At 44.4% G+C, this 22,277-nt stretch overlaps 1 protein-coding gene across 2 annotated transcripts in view; it reads left to right on the forward strand.

The window, feature by feature from the left end:
- Positions 1 to 22,277, forward strand: part of PDLIM1 (PDZ and LIM domain 1) — a 92,756-nt gene that overhangs the window by 12,256 nt on the left and 58,223 nt on the right. The gene's annotated exons all lie outside the window — the stretch shown is intronic.

Genomic DNA, 22,277 nt, shown 5'->3' on the forward strand with positions numbered 1-22,277 from the left:
GAAATATGCTGGGGTTACTAAGGGATACTGCAGGAGCGATCAGAAACTTCTGATTTACATGCTGTTTTTCAAGTGCTATCCAGTACGCATATTTTATTAATAGCACCATTTAACTGATATAATAAGTACTGCACTATATGATCTTTCTCATCTGGCTCTGACCGAGCCCCCCCACTCAAGGTTTCCTAATCATCAGAATCGCAGGCACATCTTATCTATTGACTTTCCTGTGTGGAATTTCAGATAAGCCTAAAATACTTTTTATTTGGTAATAGTAGATTGCACTAGTTCCACCTCTACCATGTCCCTGCGCAGAAGTACCACGGACAGAGGGCCACTCTATCTGGCAGCGTTCGCCAACCCCCCTTGGTTTCCGGCTCCATGTTCTGGCTCCTCCTCCGCCCTCTGTCTCCCCCTCCTGTCACTCAATTTGTGGGGCCAAGCTGCTGGTGGGAGAGGAGACACGGGTTAGGAGCTGCTCTAGAGGGATACAGGGGGGATAAGCTACTGGTGGGAGAGGAAACGGGCAGGAAGCTGATGGTGGGGGACACAGGCAGGGAGCTGCTGGAAGAACACAAGGAGGTAAGCTGGAGAGACACGGGGGGATGTTGTTAGAGTGAAGACACTGGAATTGCGCTGGTGAGATGCGGGCTGGAGCTGATGCTTGTGAAACACAGGAAGATTGTGCTGAAGTGACGGTGAGGGGATTTCATTGGAGAGACGCATGGAGGATAAAGCGGGTGAGATGCAGGGAGGATGGAGCTGATGAGTAGCAAGTGGGGTGGCACTGTAGAGATACAGGAGGATGATGCTGGAGAGACGTAGGAGGATGAAAAGTAATAGAGTTACAATGATGATATAGAACTTATTTTTTTATTTTTTTTATTAAGTGACCTAACATTGTAGTTTCCGCTAATGGCAGGAGTTCTAAAACAGCATCTAAGATGTATTTGACACTCATAGCCCACAAAGACCCCGGCCATTCACATTTTATAGTTGCCTATACACAACTGTGTGTGTGTGTGTGTGTGTGTGTGTGTGTGTGTGTGTGTGTGTAACAGTTTTCACACTTGTTCTGGCCTCTTAGACTAGCTCCGAATATGCGGTCGAGGAGAGGAGTTCCACCACCTCTCCAGGACCACTTTAAGCCCTGTCTCGATATCTCTCTCTCGAGATCTCTCTCGACTTTTGCAAAGTTTAATAGCTCCAAACAATGTGAGACTCCAATTTGGGACTGTGTTTTGTTTTGTGTGGTCAGGAAACTTTCCTGATTAGTTTGGAGAATGTGATTGCGGAAAAGTCTCTGTGGCTCAGATAAGATCTGTCTGGTTTCTGAATGCTTCATTCTTGTATTAAAATATTTGGCCTTGTGTATCTGGAATTTGCTTGATGGATTTGCACAGTATAAATGTAAATTATAATTAACACTACATATACAGCAGGGATTAATCTCCTAGAGTATTATGTGTCAGTATTTTAACCGAGAAAGTGTGGCTAAAAATGGCGAATTAAACAGCTGCCACCCCAATTCTGTCCTTGGCCTCTTTGGTACAGTTCAATAATTGTGTGTATATGTACAGGTTGAGTCTCCCATATCCAAATATTCTGAAATATGGAATATTTTTGCATGACTGGGAAAGTGAGATATTTGTTTTCTGATGGTTCAATGTACACAAACTTTGTTTAAAGCACAAATAATTAAAACTATTGTATAAAATAACCTTCTGGCTGTGCGTATAAGGTGCATATGAAACATAAATTTTATGTATGTACACAAACTTTTTTTAATGCACAACATTCTTCAAAATATAGTATAAAATGACCGTCAGGCTATGTGTATAAGGTGTATATAATACATAAATGCATTCTGTGATTAGATTTGGGCCCCATTCCCAAGATATTTCACTATTATTTTGGATATGGGAGACTCGACGTGTGTGTGTATGTATGTATGTATACATATATGTGTATATATTGGCGTGAATGCCAGGCGTTCTGTTTGGAGGAACCAGGCACCGCTCATCACCAGACCAATACCATCCCTACAGTGAAGCATGGTGGTGGCAGCATCATGCTGTGGGGATGTTTTTCAGGGGTAGGAACTGGGAGACTAGTCAGGATAGAGGGAAAGATTAATGCAGCCATGTACAGAGACATCCTGGATGAAAACCTGCTCCAGAGCGCTCTTGACCTCAGGCTGGGGCGACTATTCATCTTTCAGCAGGGCAACGACCCTAATCACACAGCCAAGATATCAAAGGAGTGGCTTCCAGACAACTCTGTGAATGTCCTTGAGTGGCCCAGACAGAGCCCAGACTTGAAACCAATTGAACATCTCTGGAGAGATCTGAAAATGGCTGTGCACCGACGTTTCCCATCCAACCTGATGGAGCTTGACAGGTGCTGCAACGAGGAATGGGCGAAACTGCCCAAAGATAGGTGTGCCAAGCTTGTGGCACCGTATTCAAAAAGACTTGAGGCTATAATTGCTGCCAAAGGTGCATCAGCAAAGTATTGATCAAAGGCTGTGAATACTTATGTACATGTGATTTCTTAGGGTTTTTTTTATTTTTTTTTATAATTATTAAATTTGCAAAAATCTCCAAAAAACTTTTTACACGTTGTCATTATGGGGTGTAGAATTTTGAGGACAAAAATTAATTTATTCCATTTTGGAATAAGGCTGTAACATATGTGGAAAAAGTGAAGCGCCGTGAATACTTTCCGGATGGGGTGTGTATGGGGGGGGGGTGTGTGTGTGTGTGTGTGTGTGTGTGTGTGTGTATATGTGTGTATGTATGTATGATATATATATATATATATATATATATATATTCGCAGTGAGGTAAACGGCTGGGGAGGCAGTGGCTAGTATTAGAGCCATATATACAGATACATACTGGTTATGACCCCGAGGGTCCATGTGGGCATTATACAAAGGTGCAGAAGTATATAGTGCTGAAAATTTGGTGTGTTTTGATCAGGGATGTGCGGAAAAGGTAGATAGGGAAGGCAGTGCCTCACCTGCCATACACTTTTAACTACAGAGTTCTGACTATAAAAATGATTAGAATACACAGATGATATTTATAATACTTTTTACATTTTTGTTATAATTTTTATAGCAAAAACTGTGGCGTATACTGAAGTATGATGGGAAAGGCTCTGCCTCACCTGACCGCACAATCACTGATATATATATATATATATATACACACACACACAGTGGCGGTTCTAGGGGTGGGCGAACAGGGCCGTTGCCCGGGGTGCCGGCCCTTAGAGGGCGCCACTGAGTCCCCAGAAGGTAAAAAAAATAAATAAATCCCACAATAATTTAAAAAAACAGCGCCATTCCCCCCCGCGTTGCAGGGTGCCTGCTGATATTTGTTATCAGCGGGCACCCGGCTCCCTCCCTGCAAAGGCAGCCGAAGCTCACTCCAGAGCTCCGGCTCCAGCAGAGAGCACTATGGGAGGGATGTCATGACGTCTCTCCCATAGATCCGTGGTGGAGCCGTGGTCGGACCGGACGGCAGCGGACGCAGGAGCGGGGCCTAAGGTAAGTATTGTGTTTGTATTTTTTATTTTTCAGAAGGGAGGCATGGGGGCATTACTACTAGGGGCATGTCTATAAGGGGGCATTACTACTGGGGGCATGTCTATAAAGGGCATTACTACTGGGGGCATGTCTATAGGGGGCATTACTACTGGGAGCATGTCTATAAGGGGGCATTACTACTGACTGGGGGCATGTCTATAAGGGGCATTACTACTGGGGGCATTACTACTGGGGGCATGTCTATAAGGGGGCATTACTACTGAGGCATGTCTATAAGGGGACATTACTACTTGAGGCATGTCTATAAGGGGACATTACTACTTGAGGCATGTCTATAAGGGGGCATTACTACTGGAGGCATGTCTATAAGGGGGCATTCCTACTGGGGGTACTAGTATAGGGGGCACTAATGGGGGCATTCCAACTTTGGGCACTACTATAGGGGGCATTATTACTGGGGCACTACTAATGTGGGCACTACTATAGGGGGCACTACTACTGTGGGCATTGTATTAGGGGCACTACTACTCAGTACTGTGGGCCTTGTGTATAGTGGGCACTAATTTGGGCATTGTGTAAAAGGGGCACCACTGTGTGTCATAACATGAATAAGGGACTAATGTGTGGCGTCATTTGAATTGGGGATACTGTATTATAAAGGGAATTACTGCATGTGGCATAATGTGTTATACAGGGCATTACTGCATGTGGCATAATGTGTTATAAAAGCCATTACTGCATGTGGCATAATGTGTTATAAATGCCATTACTGCGTGTGGCATAATGTGTTATACAGGGCATTACTGCATGTGGCATAATGTGTTATACAGGGCATTATTGTGTGTGGCTTAATGTGTTTATAAAGGGCATTACTGCGTGTGGCATAATGTGTTATACAGGGCATTACTGCCTGTGGCATAATGTATTTATAAAGGACATTACTGTGTAAGGCACATTACTGCACATGGCAATTATTCGCCACGAGGGGAGAGCTGGGCACGCCCCACAGTTTGATGAATTTGGGGTGTTCCGCAAGGACACGCTCTCCCCTTTCCGGAAGCGCGTGCAGAGGAACGTCATCTACACAAAGTTGTTTTTTTGGGGGGGATGGGGGGGCACAACTGTGAACTTTCGCCCTGAGCTCCGCAATGTCTAGAACCGGCCTTGTATATATATATATAAAAGTGTGTGTGTTCACTCTAGGTCTGGTGTCAAAAAGGGGGAGTGGCCACAGGAAAAGGGGACATGTTTTTAATACGTGCCCTCTTTTCATCACTCTTGGGGGCGTGTCCGGCACTTACGGACATGCCGGGCTGCCACCAATCCATTCACCGGCGGTAATCGCTATACCACAACCTTGCGCACCCGTGGGACACTGCATATATCAAGACACTGCAGGCATGGTTCATTGCTAACGTAACATTTTCATCAGGGTGCAAGACTTGCCTAGCCTGCAGTGTTTTGATTAATGCATTGAGTGCCGCCATCTGTCTTTATATGCTTGCCTGCCGGTTCAGATTCTGACCGTCTTGAAGGGCTTGGAGGAGTGCTGCCTGTGATATATATATATATATATATATATATATAATTAATTCTAATCAGCACAGCAAAAGTGTCTCCATATTTACAGTCCTGATGCTGGGTACACACTATACAGATATATCTGCAGATGATGGTCGTTCATACACACTGTACAGCCATCATCTGCTTCTGCCTAGCGGGTCGGCCAGAGGGCGTGTCCCGCCCCACATCCTGTGGCTGCCGCTGGGTGTGTATGGGCGGTCTGCAGACATATCCGTCCATCGGCTGTGCAGCACAGCCATTGCGATATGTCTGTGAACCGCGTCGTTCACAGACATATCGCCTGTACACACTGGCCAATATATCGTGTGGACGTCGTTTTTTTGTTTTTTTTTTCGAAATACACTTCGTTATCACCAAACCTAGGAGTGCCGCCTCAGTTCCTTACTTTTGCTGTGCTGCCATGCACAGCTATAGGAGCGATAGGTTTAGGGTTAGGCACTAAGGGGGGAGGTTTAGGGGAGGATAGGTTTAGGCACTAGGGGGGGAGGTTAGGGTCAGGCAGCAGGGAGGGTCAGGGTAGGGAGAGGGGGAGAGTTAGCATACCAAACACACAAGGGGCGCGGCCACTGGAAAATTGGTGCCTGTCAACATGACACACTACCATTTCTAGTCACATTTCTTTCTATTCCATATGCACCTTAATGCCCCTTATGCAGTGCCCCTTGTAGCAGTGACCCTTTGCAATGCCCCCAGAAGCAGTTCCCCTTATGCAGTACTCCCAGAAGCAGTTCCCCTTATGCAGTACACCCAGTAGTAGTCCCTAATGCTCTTGTGGATGAATGGATGCAAATCCGTACAGACTTCATCTAAAATATAGATGAAAGCCTTCCCATATGAGTGGAAGCTGTTAGAGCAGCAAAGTCGCTATTAAATTCATATTAATTCCCATGTTTTTTAATGGGTGTGATCTCATGTCCCAGAATCGGTATGATTTACCGCCGGACCCCTGGCCGGCGGTTCAAATCCCGACCGCGGCTGCACGAACCGGATGAAAATCCTGATCGTCCCCAGGTAAGTATTCACTAACCTATTCCACCACCAACCCTAACCCTCCTTAGGGGTGCCTAACCCTAACCTTCCCCCCACTACCTAACCCTAATTCCCCCTCTAAGTGCCTAAACCTAACCCCCCCTTCCACGCCGCTTAAACCTAAGTCCCCTGGGGGGGGGTACTTAACCCTAAATCCTCCCCGGGCGTGCCTGACCCCAAACCTCCCACCCCCTAGCCTAACCCTGACCTCCCGGGGGGGTGCCTAACCCTACGTCCCCCCCGGGAGCCCTAAACCTAACCCTCCCCCCCCCGCAGCGGCGCCCGGCATCACTTCGATCAGGATGGCCCGACGGCTTCCCGACTGCATACCCATATCTACACAGTGTGTGACACAATATAGGTATTCTTATTGTTCAGCATTAGGAAGTTCTTTTTGGCAAAAGTGCATTGAAAGTGATAACTTTTGCATTGCGGGGTTCTGAGTGGATTTTTGTTTTTCTACTTTTCTCTACACTTTAACAGCAGTCAGGGCCCAGACGTTAGCAGTCATTAACTATCCCTTCTATAACTATGGAAGTTTGAATTGAATTTATAATGAGAATGAAGAATGGAATATTTCCTAGCTTTGACTAATAATAGAATAAGAAATGTCAGCTCATATGGTGACCTGGCTTATGTTCAGGGAATTTGATGGATTTAAATCTGGTAAAATGAGTGTAGTAATTGTAGTCTGAGAGCTATTCTGGGTCTAATATTTGTCACTGCAGTAGACAGGTGTCATGAGATGAAAAGCTTCATGAAGTTCTCTTACAGGAGGCTACTTAAAGACCCCGACAGGCAGACAGACACGCAGACACTTGTAAAAACACTTTTCATAATTGTATGAATAATTGAGTATATGGGTGGTTTGGTGACAGATGGGGAAAAGTAATAAGTACAAACTAGAGCTGTTGCATTAGCCCAAGGGTGGCCAACCCGAGGCTCTTTTGTTTCTAAGATGCGGCTCCCCAAACTGGAACTGGGAACGTTGGTCTCTGAAGCGATCAGAAGAGACTAAAGAATCCTGATGTGAGAAGCCTGTCCTGTGCGCTTGCTGGATCTAGTTAGATCCAGTCAGAGGCAGCGTCAGCCCGAGACAGAGCCAGAGGTCAGGTAAGTACTGGGCTGTGGGCACAAATACAGGGGGCACTGCATAAGGGCCATAACTACAGAGGGCACTGCATAAGGGCCATAACTACAGAGGGCACTGCATAATAGGCACAAATACAGGGGGCACTGCGTAAGAGGCACAGCTACAGGGGGCACTCCATAAGGAGCACAAATGGGTCATGCTCTTGCAAATGTCTTAGAGGCGTGCGCACAGAAATGGGGCGTGGCCTTGTGACAGCTAGGCCATGCTCGCTTCTTGACGGCTCTTTAGCTTAGCTACAGGTATTATTTGGCTCTTTGCCTGTGACACCCCTGCACTGTTTTATAGTCTGAAGGTGCCCATCCATTAAGCGATTAAATTGAGCGATTGAACCATAACTAAGTAGTTCAATAATTGTTTGAAAAACGACCAGCGATGCGCGCTCCCGCTGGTCGTTTTTGTCATCTATCATCGGGAAAACATGCTGGACAAACTGACGGTAATGTCAGGTTGAGCATGTTAGCAGACGACTGCTCGTTCAGTGTAGGCACATCACAGACTGACAAACAACTGCATGATTACAATGTCGTAATCGTGCCTGTCTTTTGCCTGTCTTCTAGTGGATGGGCAGCATTAGAAGTAGTAGTTTAATTCTGATCAATTATTTGACCATAAATGTGTTTCTAGTTTTATTTAACAGTGGTGGCTGAAAGTAGGTTTTCAAATGTAAAACAGAGTTCAAAGGAGGTTCCATCGATAGTCTTTATTTTTTTGGATTTTTTTTTTAAATTATCTATTTAACATATCTTGGTAAATAAGTACGGGCACACCTTTCAAATTTTTGTTTTTTTTAATATCATTTATTTTTTTTAATGATTGATATCATAAATTTTACAGCCTTACCTCTTTGTGCCCAAATAGGGTGCTCTGGTGAGCCCACTTTTAGAAACACTGGTTTAAAGGACTGGAGTATCTCCTACCTAAAAAATAGTGGAAAGTCTTCAGAAGAACCAGCTATTGCAAGGGAGCAGATCCACCCATTATGCCTATAATGCCCATTCAACATATGTAAATGATAGGCAGTACATTGGTAACCATGCTGCTAAAATACAGGCCTGGCAAGAATAGAATCATATCTAGATATACTGTATCTTTTAATAAACAGAGTAAAACCATCACATTATACGATACTAAAGTGATTTTATGTATATTTAGAAATAGTTTGTGATTCTAGATATTTACTACTTCTGTAGCCGCCCACGCCGTTCCTGACCTCCTGCAGCCGCCCACGCCGTTCCTGACCTCCTGCAGCCGCCCTCGCCGTTCCTTAGCTCCTGCAGCCGCCCTCGCCGTTCCTTACCTCCTGCAGCCGCCCTCGCCGTTCCTTACCTCCTGCAGCCGCCCTCGCCGTTCCTTATCTCCTGCAGCCGCCCTCGCCGTTCCTTATCTCCTGCAGCCGCCCTCGCCGTTCCTTACCTCCTGCACCTGTTCATGCCGTTCCGTCATGGGTCCGGTGTATTAAGAGAGGAGGGGGCCCGTATTCATTCCCCGTCCGGGAGGGCCCACTCTTCTCTCCTCGGCTGCCGTCAGCGAACTGACAGCAGCAGTAGACTCCGGGCACAGCTACTGCGCATATGCAGGTCACTGAGAAAATGGCATGGCATTGTCCATACCACAGGAGGTCATGCTGTTGCCCACCTGTGGTTTATATTCTCTGTGCACTGTTAATATTTTCATGTGTAATTAATAAAACGGGCAAGTATAGCATGAATCATAAAGCATACAATATTATGATGGGCTTGTCGTGTCCATGGAAATTAGTTTAAAATGTTTTCAACTCTGTACAAACTGTGAAAGCTACTGGGAATTGCTCAATGTGAAAATGGGTAGCTGTGATGTGAGTGGTGTTGCAGGTTAACGCTCCGCATTGTATATTGTGCATTTCCTGTATTGTGATAAGCAGATTTTCTGATCTAAATCTAACTTCCCTTATTGTCTAAGCAAAGACTGTGAACAAAGTTTTTTCTTTTTTTTTTTCTAGGCAGCAATGTTCAGTAACGGGCAGCCCGGCCATGATTCAATCTGCCCATAACTCTGTGCTCACATTAGCAGTTTTGGTGCGTTTTTCTTGAACGCTGTACTGTAAGTGAAAAATGTACTAAAGAATTAGACATAGCTCCCAACCATTCAGATTCCTGAATCAGGAAAGGGGGCGTGGCCATGTCGCAATAAGGATGTGCCTAGTATAAGTTTAATACTAGGTCCCCTCCAAACACCCATTGCTAGCTGCAGGCACTTTTCCACCACAGAACAGATGTATGGGACATCCAACTGGGACTTTCCTACCAAAATGTAAATAATTGGTATGATGATCTATGCAGGAAAATACATGCTGAAATAAAGGACCATGGCAAATCCACAGGACAGTACATCAGTGGAGAGTGTCATAGTAATCATGTGTTTTTAACATGTCCTGTTTGTGTCCAACTCACAGAAATATAGAAATAACATCTGTATTACAGTAAAGTTAATACAGTGTCATTGAATTAACATTTTATTTATGGGTATGTTACTAATGGGATGAGGCAAGGATACATTTTTACTTTCACCAAAAGTGTTTTGTCATCTAGTTTCAAATCTGTGTCTTCACCTATCATATCATATACCCAGGTTCTTACACATCCTAACATTTCATATGTAAACTGAGACACAGTATCCCATACCAGCTTTTACTTTGCCAAATACCAAACATTTTTGGTTGAATGACAGTTTAGTTTGATGCAAAATTAACTGAAGTTCTGTTCTAGTTTTTTTTTTTTTTTCTGTTTGTGTTAAAGTCTTAGCATACTGGTCTTTGAAAAAAAATGTTATTTCCCCACACGTTGTCACATACTGTATTTGAAATCTTACATCCCTTTTACATGTACCACAACTATGTGTGTGTATATACAGGGGCATCTTTATAATGGGTGCAAGGTGTGTGGTGCACACGGTCCCCTGGGTCCAAGGGGGGTGGGCCCTCTCCGCACACCCTGCACCCATAGGTAATTATACTTACCTTTCCGCAGATTTCCTGCTCTGCAGCGCTGGACCAGCCGGTCTATTGTATCAGACACCACAGTGTGTATTAGAAGGTGCACCCAGGTCCAGAGCCGGATTTAGACCTCATGGGGCCCTAGGCAAGTTACTGGTTTGGGGCCCCCCTCCAATCCATATCACTATATACATATTCCTTTCATAAAAATGTTTGTATACACAGTTGGCTTAATGTACATATTTAGAACATGATATAATATAAATATATTTAATGTGATCTAGTGACACCTACTGTAATAATAGTGCATATATTACAGTAGGTGTTTCTGAAGCAAGATCTATCTTGCTTCAGAAACACCTACTGTAATATATGCACAGTTATTACAGTAGGTGTCATTAGATCACACATATATATTGTCCCTCCTCCCAGCCCCTACAGTGTTCCTCCTCCCAGCCCCCACAGTGTCCCTCCTACGAGGTTCCGTATTGTCACCCCAGTCAGCCCCCGCAGTGTCCCTCTGGTATTGGCGGCAGTCACTGGACTCTCATCTTTTATAAAGAAACACACTCACAAGAATTGAAACCAACGTTTCAATTCTTTTTCTATCACTAGCGAAACTTCTTATAATGTATTGAATCGGTTTATATTATGCGTGTGAGAGATTGTTTCTTTATATGAGAGTTCTGGAGACTATAATATACAGTACAAATGATACATATGTGAAGGGTATCTAGGCACATTGTCTAATCTTGGTAATTGCTTGTCGATTTGGGACTAGGTAGATAGATACAAGATAGATCTACTATACCCAATCTATTTAGATATATAGATATGTACATATCTATCTATATAGCTATATAGATTGACACATATATATATATATATATATATAATATGTGTGTGTGTGTGTACCTTGTTGCTGCAACATCTACTGTAATTTATGCAGTTATTACAGTAGGAGTCCTAGATCCTATAATATATATATATATATATATATATATATATATATATATACACAAACTCCACGTGGTGCAGCACTCCAGGCTAGTAAATAAATTACACATACAGCAGCATACCATGTGGCAACGTTGTAGTGCCCTATATGTGTGTCCTGACAAAAGTGTCACATATATAGGGCACGGCAACGTTGCCACACGGTATGCTGCTGTATGTGTAACACTCTGTGCGGGCACCCGGTGTAGAACTTATCTAATGAATACACACATATTTATGAAATTATATTTATATATATTTATATATATATATATATATATATACACACACACACACACACACACACACACACACACACACACACACACACACACACTCTCTCTGCTTCCTTAAATATGTGTATATCCATAACTTAGTATTTTTCAACAAAGACTCTCATGTGTAAAACATCAGTTCATCCCTAACCTGTTCTCTCTTCTCACACACTGTCTGCAGCACAGTCTCCAGTCCTTCTGCTCAGACTCCTCCTCAATGTGAGCTGGGGCTGTGCCAGGGCCGGGCTGGCTGAGCCGGGCTTGCATGCTGTATCACAGGGGGCGATTGATGTCATGTAGCGGCGGAGCCGTGTGACGTCATGAAGGGGCGGAGCTGTATGACGTCGCGTGGTGCTCTGCTGGGAGCTACATTTGCAGAGGCTGAGTACGGAGCCCAGCTCAGCGCTATTATTGACCTGAGCACTGTGCTCAGGCCAGTAATAGCAGCAAGACTGATGCCTGCCTTTGTAATTGTCAGGGCCGGATTTCACAGGGCCGCGGGCCCCCTGGGTCCCGCCGGCCCTAGGCAGGTGCCTAGGTTGCCTAGCGGTAAATCCGGCCCTGCCCAGGTCATTGCGATCACTATATGGAGTGTCTGTCTGAAATATATATATATATATATATCTATTATATATAATGAATTCATCTATAGTAGCTAATATCTTCAAGTCACTAAGAATTCTCTTCAGTGTCCAGAGAATGACACCCTAGTCCAAAGCAAGCAGTGTACACCCATGCCTACAGCATACAATCTATTATAGGGGCCCTATAGATTCCTGGATGTACCCGGAGGGTCATGTGGTCTCTAGGGCCATTTTATTCTGTACATAAAGGGGCCCAGACCATGCACGATCTAATGGCTAGCCAAGCCTCTGTGTAGGCAGGCCACACCCCTAAGTATGGGCCCCAAACACTGCATTTCCCCGGTGGGCCCTTTATGCCCCAATCCAACACGGTAGTTATTGTAGCACAAGCAAATGCTATGGAACCCACTGGCACAGGAGGGTAGAGATGTAAAAGCTTGCGACTCTCTCACAGGTTGGTCTTGCCTTTTAAATGGTTGCCATCTTAAAAGATTGGGCAGACTCTCCGGGATCTCGCCGATGCATGTAAGTCGCAAGCTATTACATTTCCCCAAGGGACTGTGTGCTGAGGCAGTGCTTCTCAAAATTGGTTCTAAAGCAGGGGTGGGGAACCTTTTTTTCTGCCGAGGGCCCTTTTGATATATATAACATTTTTTGCGGGACGGGTGCAGGCCATGCCCCTCAATGTGATGTCACACAGGGGCGGAGCCACAATAGCTGCTGATTACAGCAATACAAGGAGCATCCTGAGGATGCTCCAGGGAGCTGTAAGGGCAGCAGTGTGACAATCTGAAGCAACCTAAAGACTCTCCAGGCAGCACTGCTGCATAGATTCTGGTTGCAGGGTGCCATTCTAGGCACCCTGCTAGCCAGATGATGCTAGCAGAAAAAAAGCTCAGAGGGCCAGACCAGGGGTGTATCTTGTGGTCCAAGCGCCCCTGGCTAACTAAGGGACTGGCGTCCCCCTCCAATGACTGCTTCTACATAAAACAATAAAATAACACACACTGGGGGTAGTTTAATTCAGACACCTGTAGAAAAAGGGAGAATATTTTTTTTTATTTCTCTTTGTAATATATTTACCTTTTATAAAACTTACTCTATTGCAAACCACTATTTATTAATGCCAAAAAATACAGGAAAAGCTTGAAAACATAGCATCAAAAACAAACATGCAGTATGGGTAAAATAATTTACATATATTCAAATTGGACTATCTACACTGCATTATGCTTTTTAACTTTGCCATTTAATTCACTGGTAAAACAGCCCAGATGGGTCCATTGCAATCTCACACACAACAATTAAAACAGTCTATAAGGATCATGTCTTAATCCTGACAGCAGAGTATCCACAATCTATAAAGATCATGGTCAATTCCCCATACTGAGAAAAAGATACATTTAATAGTACTTACACTGGGGGTAGTTCAACTTAAACGCCTGTAGAAATAGGGAGACAATATATATGTATACTTTTTTTTAAAATATATATATATTTATATTTTTTCAGTTATAACACTTACTACATGCAAGCACTGTTTATTAATTTCTATATGTCAACAACACAGGAAAAGAGGGCATCAATAACAAACAAGGTGCATTGTGGGCAATATAATTTGCATATATGCAAATTACCTTGGAATAGAGCATTGTGGTTGATGTGGTGCTTGCATTCTTTTCCTGCAAGGTTGACATATGGGAATTAGTGAGTGGTGAGTGGTATGTGGTGGGTAGTGTGGGAGAAGATATATATTAGAAAAAAATAAAATAAATTAGTCTCTCTAATTTTAAATGTTTCTGATATAAAGGAACATATAAGAAGCCTGATTCACATTAACAATCAATGGGGGACACTGATAAGAGCAGAGGAGACAGGAGACCAGGGATCATATACTAAGGAGTCATGACAGCTGTCTGCAGGACACTGCTGCAGAGCAGACAGGAGACCAGTCATCATTTGCTAATGATGTCGGGTGGCAATGCTGATTCCAGGGGCCTTATAAATGATTCCAGGGGCCTTATACGGCCCCTGGGCAGGAGGTTCCCCCCTGTTCTAAAGGCACAAACAGTTCAGGTTTTAGTTAGTACCTCCAGTCATTTTACCGTTTTGTGCTCAAGCAACGATTTCCTTAAAACCTGGATTGTTAGTTTGCCTGAGGACTGAGTTTGAGAAGACTTCCAAAGGTGCATCACAATCAATCCAATCAACAATCAGTTTTAGAAAATATTGAGGATACGAGGAACATTTGTGTAGTTCTGGCACATATTTGTTATCAATTTATAGTATGTTAATTCTTCATATAATGCTGTGACTGTAATGCATTATATAGTGTTTTAACAAATTAATATAGTCTCATTTTTCCATTGTCGTCTCTTATTTCTATAAACATGAGTGCCAATAGCACATGCAGGATCTGATTGCTTTAGAGCTCATAGCTATTATCGAATCAAATGGGGGAGTTAAAGGACTGTAAAAATAGTTGCAATTCCCTGACGGGGGTGCACTGATGGGGAAAGTATATATGTATGTACATGCAAGAGTTTGGTCAAATTGCATATTTCATTAAATTGCTAAATGAAAAAATAACATTTGCAACCTACCTACTTAAACATAGCCTGTTGCTACATGCTTAAATGCAAACCCACTACTTACTAAAGACTGAAATGAAATAAGTGGATTTGGCGTGCGTTATTATAACCAGCTGAGGGGGATTTTTCATGCTCTGCGATGAGCAGAAATCTGCACATTGCTGAGAGATTTATGGTAGAGCTACATCATATTTTCCTGCTCACCTGTATGGGCTGTATAATTCTATGATATTATTGGCCGTAAGTTGCCAGTGAAATGGTCCATGATGTGTTAGCAACTTGTGGCCTTTAGTTTTGTTTTCTCACTCCTACTTACAGAGCTCAGAAGTCATTTTAGATTTTCTTGCATAACTGAAATCTCCTTGCAAATCTTTTAATAATATTCCATAACCTTACTTTTTAATTCCTAGTAATTTGATTTTTAAATTTGATATAGCTTTTGGATTGAGTTGAAATATTCATCCACCTTCTTTTCTACTTCTCATTAAAGGACCCAATACATCAGCAATCGATTGTGGCAAATCTGCAATTTGCAGATGATTGTGTATAAAAATCTGCAATGTATGGGCTCATAGATAGCAGATTGCAACCAAAACGTGATTGGAATTGTTAAATCAGATTGTCCAACATGTTGGATTTCACAGATGGATTGGGGCTGTAGATTACTAGTGTATGGCCATGATAAGCAGATTTGCAGACCGTTACTAGTAAAATGATGGGCCTTTCAAGATTGGCAGATCTATGTTTGCTGAAGATCTGCAAATCACTGAAATAAATCTGTAATGTATGGGCGCAGGTTGCTAGATTGGGAAGTCCTAATATCGGGCAACAAATCTTCAGATTGTTCAATTGTGGTTTTCATATTGGTGATGTATGGGGGTCTTAACTGGGATATTTAGCTTCTAGTATTTGTTCATTTTGTTGTTGAATACATTTTTCCTTCCATCGGACAATAATTCATATTGTTGCAACACAATTAGAAGCATAATAAACCTTCCATGTCTCATCTGGTTTTATCCAAATATTTATTTTGTGGTCGAAAAGTTAAATTTTTGTCTCATTAGTCAACAACACTTTGTTCCAAGAAATGAATGGCTAATTTGTTTTATATAATTCAGACACTGAAGGCAATTCAGTTACACATGAAGTCAGATCTTGTCTTGTGCAATATTTCAGAGTTAATGCAAATGATGAGAAAAGCTATTCAACTGCAAAACCCGCAAGAGATAGCGCTGGTGAGAATGTGCCACATGCACAAATATTTGCTTGCGCCAACTAAGGTGGTGAAGAGTTTTTTGAAAATGCAACTGTAAATTGAATTGCTAATTGTATGGGATCGCTAATCAGCAACATAATGTTGATTCCTTCATGACTAGAGTCATTGGTCAAAATCTGTGCACATTTTATTACAGGTATGATTATAGCTCTATAATCACCAGTAATCTTATGGTGGCCATACACCTGCACGACCAGCATGTACACACAATTCACCATCCGACTCCCCGAAGCTCCCTGGCAGTCGCGGGGGCAGATTTGTTGTTTTTCTTAGTACAGGATCTGTCGTATGATCGATCCTGTGCTTCACGCGCTCATTGGGAAACATTCATTGAAATGACTTGAATTGCTGCACGATGGATCACATGAACAAAATAAACTGCACGATCTGCACACGATATGATGGACAAGATGTGCTGCACATCTGATCATAAGATCCGATTATAGGAGCTGCGGGAGCGCAAAACGGATTGTATCTTACTAAAAAAAATACACGATTTTCACAGGATCCATACTAAGGACTCATCGAAAATCGGGCAATCGGCCTGAAATCGTGCAGGTGTATGGCCAGCATAACACTTCTGAGATTCACACGCACCTAATCTCAGGCTGCCAACAGCCACACAGCACCCTTCACCTTTATTTACCACCCATATTACTCATCCCCACTTCCTGCAAACTCCTCTCTCACATTTTTATCTTTCTCCGTGTTGTAAGCTCTCCTGCATTAGCTTTCTTTATCTTTGTGATATGTTTAACTTCAACTCCGCACGGCATATAACTGTGACACCAAATAAACTGCAAAAAGAATATAAATATATAACAGGCTTGCCTACCCTCCCGATTTGGCCGGAAGCCTCCCGATTTTCGGGGGCCGCTCCCGGCCCCCTGGAAAGGCAGGCAAGCCTCCCGGCAGCCGGCAACCCTCCCGACCACCCCCAAGAATAAACTAAAAAACCCCGCAGCGGGGGGGCCGGTGACGCGATTCGCGATGAATCGCGTCATCGTGGCCCCGCCCCCTGCTTCACAATACCAAAAATAATGGCATTGTGAAGAGGGGGCGGGGCTACGATGACTCGATCACGCAGCTCCACCCCCGGCTCCGCCCCCAAGTGACATCATGGCCGGGCACGCCCCCCACTGTTAGCTGACAATCAGCTCCCTCCCGGAAGGAGGGAACTGATTGTCGGCAAGTATGATATATAACCTATATTTTAATGTAAAAGGATATATAAGAAGTATAGATGTATGTTGCTTTTTAGTTTTTGTGGACATGGATACCTGGAAGTTTGTTATTATCTGAACACATTTATGGTTGGGGGTTTTTTTTGTACCTCACACAGGACATAATTTAAGGGACTGATTCTGAGTCGTACACAAATGCGCATGCAGCAGTGGAGGCTCCAGAGATGGGGCTGCAACACAGTCCAAAATTCAAATAGGGGAGCCACACCAACTGTCACACCACTGGCAGTTGGTGTGGATCCCCTATTTGAATTTTGGACTGTGCTGCAGCCCCACCTCTGGAGCCACCACTGACATGCAGCAGCATCTATTGGCGGTCACCTGTCTGCAAGGTTATACAAATGGCCTACAAACTCCTTCCCTTGTGTATATCTGTGCGGCTGAATGTACAAGGACTGAGACGCCCACTGTTAGCACCCGTGCACACCGTAATACCGATCGGTGCATCCTTATACGCCACCATCCGTTGCACCATCAAAACCTGCACCAGCCCTATGGCAGGTACAGTTTCTCAGCCTGACCATATGTGGCCTCCTATGCATACGGCTCTGCGCCTGAGAACACAGCTGCTTGCATTGACACACCAGCAGCACGCCCACTGAACAGACCATGTTTGCCTGCACTACTGGTCACTGCCCAGGAACGCCCACCTTTTCCACCACATTGCTGATACCGCCTAACCTGATTGCAACAGCACCTTTGTGTGTACACTGTGTAACGAATGCATACCTCCCAACATTTGCAGGCAAGGAGTCGGGACAAGAGCGCGCTAAAGGCATGTGCACCCGAAAAGGGGGCGTGATCTGATTGTAAAGGGGGCGTGGTCTGATGACACACCCGTTTACATCACTAATGGGGCATGCCCAGCATCTCCGAGATGCTGAGCTGCCCCGGGCTGCACCCATACTGTGAATAGATGCTGTGCGCATGCGCACAGCATTTATTCTCGCTCTGCATACACACTGCCCTGCTATGCAGAGCAGCGGTGTATGCTTCCCCCAACTTTCCCCCCACCGCGGGACACTGCGGCCCGCGGGTGGGACAGCGGGACAGTCCCAGAAAAACTGTACTGTCCCGGGACAGTTGGGAGGAATGCGAATGCGCCGTAGGGTTTTTCAGAACTTTTCGAGCATGTACAGTTGCAAAATAAACCACTCGACTACATTAACTTCGGCGACTCTGAATCAGGCCCAAAGCAAATGTTACAATTGAATAGCACACGAACTGCAGAGTAAAAGGTCTGATGTCAACATTACCGCCCTCACAACAACACAATCCTTTGCATCTAGTATAATTGCCCACATCCCACTCTGACGATACCAGCTTGCTGAACATTTGTGTCTGAGTGCTGTGGACCACTACTCAGGTGTCAGTAAGCCTGTTGCAGGTCCATTACAGGGAGAGGTTCAGCTTTGCAGATCTGATCCGTTTACGAGCAGTTTCATCAGCAATTTCACTGGGTCTTTCAGATCTTGCCTTGACACCAACCATTCCCCTTAATATACAAAGGATCTAGAATGACCGTGAAAATTCCAACCTTGAGGCGTTTAAATATCTTTTATATAACCTTCCCTTATTGTAAGAGACAATTATCTTTATTTTCAAATGATTAGTCAACTGCTTTGATCTCCTTTTTCGTCTTCTAAATCCCATTTTTTTTTTTTTAATGCCGCATGCTGTTTAGACCATGTGTGGCAGTGCAACGCCTACAGATCCACTGACCCGTCCCTCAGTATTATTAGCTTTAACCTATATGGTATGTAAATTAAGAGCAATGATAAATGCATTTTAGGACATGTTCTAGGGCTGCACTAATTGCATAAGATCATGAGTAGTAAAATGGGAAAATAGACTTTTACTTCTTCTACATGTACAGTATATACCTCATAGCATACAGATGATATGGGCAGGTCTCTGCAGACGTGTATTAGCACATGCTTTTGTATTAGTAAGTATGGGGCATCGCTATAGTGTCATCACACCCTCGTCACTTGGCATGTACTGAGGTGTGGATGGATATGAGTCATGTGATTGCTCAACCCACTTCTTACTGTGAACCATGTAATCATGCCTTCTTCGTCTCGTCTTTTCCTGCCTTGCCGTCAGGTCTGAATCAGACCATATGTTATCTTTGGATGTTACCAGTCTCCGTGCAGGCAGTGTTCTAGGTTTTAAGTTGTTGGTAAACAATAAGAACTCTGCATGTAACTGACTGCAGATGTTGGGAGCCCTCTTCAGGGCTCAGGATACTTTTCTACTGCTCTTTGTGTAAGTACAGTGTGACCGTTGTGGTTTCACTGTGGTATGAGCAGGTTGGCAGAGGTTTTCTTTTTTCCTTGTAGAACACTGTTGGGCTCCATATTTAGACATGTTGCTGCATGCTACACTTTACAGAACAAGATATAAATACAGCTGGAATAAGCAATGTGAACCTCAGAACTTCCATGTCTAACTGGAAAATCCAATCTATCACCGTCCTCAGATCTCTGCAGAGTCTCTGAAGGGTAGACTGCTACAGAACGAGATTTGTACCAGGCTGATGCCCAGTTATTTCATTAGTGGCTTTGGTTCAATGTATAATTTAGCTTTATGCAATATAAGGCAGCAATTCCATTATAATCTAGGTGATCCTGCTTGTAAAGATTTGTATCCACATTGCAGTGTTTGTCCTTGGCACTGTTCCTATTTTCTATGAAGCAATAGTAATATCTGGCAAACGCAGGATTTTGAAAGGGGGGTTTCCAAATAATCGCCCGCCCCCCCCCCCCCCCAGCAGTAGAATAATATGGCACCTGGCTGCATTAAAGAAAAAAAAAAAAATACTGGGACTCCCAGCCCCCGTCACCCTACCTACCCCCCCCCCCCTGCAGTAGAATAATATAGCACCTGGCTGCAGTCACAAAAAAAAAAAAACTGGGACTCCCAGCCCACCCCCCACCCCCCCACAGCAGCAGTATAGCAGACTGGCAGTGGAATATGGCAGTGCCTACCCTACCCCCCTCCCAGCAATAGATGGCACCTGGCTGCAGTCACAAAAAATAAAAAACGGGGACTCCCAGCCCGCCCCCCACCACCCCACAGCAGCAGTATAGCAGACAGTCTGGCAGTGTAATTATATGGCAGTGCCAGGGGGGGGGGAGGAGCGGGCGGGCAGCGGGGGCTGGGAGTCCGATTAATACTCGGACTCCCAGCCCCCGCCGCCGGCCCGCCCGCAAGATCCCCGGCGCTCCCCCGACACATACTGGCCGCAGGATCAACAATTCGGCGGCCGGGCCACTTACATCTTACGAACGCCGCCCGGCGCCGAACTCTGCAGGTACGGAGTCGCGGCAGACAGTCCACAGCGGCGCTGAGTGGAGTCACGGTGCCTGCCTGGGAACTGGCTGGGAGGGGCTTGCGCGCTGCAGCTCCCCCTACAGCCAGCCCAGGCAGTGTCACAGTCTTCCTGAAAAAAAAAAAAAAAATGTTTTAAGCAGCGCTGCTCGCCGGGTCGAACAGGGGGGGTTTCCAGGGACTCGGAAACCCCCCCTGCGTGCGCGGGTGACATGAGTGTTGTATTATCCTTATCTTCGCAAGCTTCTGGCATCACTACTCAAAGATGATATCCTGTTACGATGGTGGCCATGTTAGGACATTCTCATCCATGCCACTGTATTTGAACAATAATTACTTGTCTCCTCCAGTTTCTCTCTTTAAAGATTACCTCAAGTAGATACCACCATACAACCAAACTATTCCGATATCAGGAGACTATTCCACTATCCAGGCAGCTAGGATCTTTCTCCCATGTGCTGGAAATGTTAGATTTTTTTCCCGCTCACTGATGCTCTGCTCAGTAGAGCATTGGTGAGTGAGTGCTCTGCACCGACTAACCAACGCCTGTGGTGCATTCGGCAGTGTAAGGGTGTTTTCAGGAGAGTGCAGAAAGTGGGGTTGGCCTTTTTCTTCAGACGTACTAGACATGCCCCTGGGGGGCATGACTGCTTCCACACACAAGATGGCCATGAGGGTCAAGATTGCAAACATTGTAATATTGGAAGGCATTCCATACATAAGATCTACACTTCACAGCCCCTGTGCCTCCCCTAAGCAGCATCCAATCACAGCTGTGTGATGGACTTAACTCTGTAGCTACGGACACTTGGTGGCGCCATAAACATAACACATATTAATTTGTGTTACTAATATATTGGCAATAGCTGTATTTTCAGTCAGGTCTGGAAACAGAAGTAGGCTCCAGAGCCATCTGTCTTTCTGGAAGATGGAGGCTCGATGAAGTAGATCCAGCAATTATCTCCCTATCTCTCCTGAATTTTTAAAAGGATGCTTCTCTCTGAAAATAATCTATTTTCCGCTCCCTTTCTGAGTCATGTGCTAAAATAAATAACTAGCGCCTGCCTGCATGTTATAGATGGGTAACTGGTCATTTTTCTCCTCCAATGACACAATAAGTAAACTTGTTTCACCACTGGCTTCTACTGTATGTAGTATGAACAATTCCTGTAGCTGTGTAACTACGTAGGGTTGGTCAACCTGTTTTTTTGTTTTTTATCAGAGGCGTAACTACCATAGGTGCAAGGGGTGCAGTTGCTATGGGACCCAGAGCTGAGGGGTGGCCCATCTTTATTGTGAAAGTTACATGTGTTATGTTATATATGTTTTTCACCATTGGGTGGTACATAGGGGCCCTTAGAAACTTTTGCTATGGGGCCTTCAAATACCTAATTATGCCCCTGTTTTTCATAGTGGCCTTACTACTATTTTGATTTATGGGTAATTAGCCTGTTAGTGTCCTCTCTAGTGAATGTGACCCCAGCCAGCATCACTAGTGAGCACATCTCTGGGATTAATCACTCCGAGTATTTTATTCCTGCCAGTAGGTGGCAAACATTGGGACAGAAAAGGATTATATTGATATACGGGATCGGTATGGCAATGAAGATCCCGACAGGTAAGTATTTGATCTATTAATAACCTAACCCGCCCCCCCTAACCCTCCCTTAGGGGTGCCTAACCTT

The sequence above is a fragment of the Taudactylus pleione genome, unplaced genomic scaffold, assembly GCF_031769625.1.
Source record: "Taudactylus pleione unplaced genomic scaffold, aTauple2 ptg000016l, whole genome shotgun sequence".
Lineage (NCBI taxonomy): Eukaryota > Metazoa > Chordata > Amphibia > Anura > Myobatrachidae > Taudactylus > Taudactylus pleione.